The sequence below is a fragment of the Amphimedon queenslandica genome, unplaced genomic scaffold, assembly GCF_000090795.2.
Source record: "Amphimedon queenslandica unplaced genomic scaffold, v1.1 AMPQUscaffold_13486, whole genome shotgun sequence".
Classification (NCBI taxonomy): domain Eukaryota; kingdom Metazoa; phylum Porifera; class Demospongiae; order Haplosclerida; family Niphatidae; genus Amphimedon; species Amphimedon queenslandica.
Window position 1 is genome coordinate 259,679 of NW_003546278.1, and position 1,625 is coordinate 261,303.

The following is a 1,625-nucleotide window of genomic DNA, read 5'->3' on the forward strand; positions in this document are numbered from 1 at the left end:
CTTGCTCTCTCTCATTTGTATTACAACGTCTCTGTTAAGGTCACCTTTAACTTTGCAGGGGCATCTTGCAGTTAACAGGGCATACTCAGCTTTTACCAGTATTGACTGACTCAATAGGTACAGTTAACACATTTCAGGTATCTTACCCCTCGTTCATGCTTTCTCATATCCTACTCGTGGGCATACTCTCATTAATTGTTGTCTGGTTCTAGACTACTTGTTCTGACTACTTGAGACTACTTATTTGGAGACTGATGGTACTTTCTTGGATACAAGCATTTCTTGTACAATTTGACGTGCCAGAATCCCTCATCGACCCTACTCATAGACTGCTATTCGTGGTCTACTCAATCTTCATTGGTTTTGTATCAACTGTTCGTCTGATGGGGGGAGTACTGTAGTGAGCTGACTCATCATTACATCAAAACTAATAAATTATTCCTTGATATGTTGTCTATATTAATGCATGTTGTGTAAAAATAATTTCCAGTGTTTGGGTCTCAACTAAACGAGACTTGACATGACTGCTAACTCACTCTCGCTACCAGACTGGCATTGTAGATTATCATATTTCTATAAATGTTAAAAACAACTTTAAAATAGAAAAGGTATACCATTTGTTTATTTTGTGCCAGAGCCTTTAATTAATGTATTTATCAATTATTTGTCAGATATACATAAAATGTGCGTTACCTCTTACCTTCAGATCAAGGGCCTGAAGCCACCATAGCTAAGTTGGAGCCCAGTTAAAGCCACTCCCCTGGTTGGCAAAATGCAGTTCAAAGCAAATGCTCAGTTCTTCTTACATCTATGATTCAAGTTAGAGCTGCTACTTCTGCTTTAGACACCAATGAATCAGTAAAAAGCCTCTTTGCTGCTAAAAACAACTTTTTTTCTTATTTTGGAAATTTTCCTTTATCTATTCCTTCCATGAAGCTTTCTGCCAACAAAGGGGTGTGGTACTTATGCGGGTAAAGATTTTTACATCTACATTTGTGACCATAATTGACAAAAGGTACCTTATGGCGGATTTTTAAATTCATCATTATAATGAAAAATATCAACCTGTGAGTGCTTTGTTGGACAAACATTGTTTCTAAAAGTTACATAGTAACTTTTTGCATCCTTTGGAGTAATTTTATGATAAATGGAGCTCAGGAAATTGGATTTTTTTGGCTATAAAGACCAATTTTCCTATCCGCCATAAGGTACCTTTTGTCAATTATGGTCACATTTAATCAAGAAAGTGTGAACTAACTTACAGGTTATGTATATATGTCAACTGTACCATTGCTCACAGTTGAGAAGCTTAGAGAAGTGGGTGTTGTGACTGTTGTTGAACAACTTATGTTAAAGGAATCCTGTAGATAGGCTCGAAGATATAAGTTGTGAATGTTATAATTTTATAGGAAAATTTGTGAAATTAGTTTTGTCCTTAATAAAACTATTTGTTTTTATGTATTTTAATTTATTTACTATTTAAATTTTCTTTACACATAGATGACAAAATTGCTGGTAATATTATGCAGCCATTACCAGCTAGAATCAAGCCAAATAAAAGAAAAGGAAAGATAGGTCAAAATGCATGCAAGGAAGCCAAAAAAGTTACTTTTCAATGAAAGTAG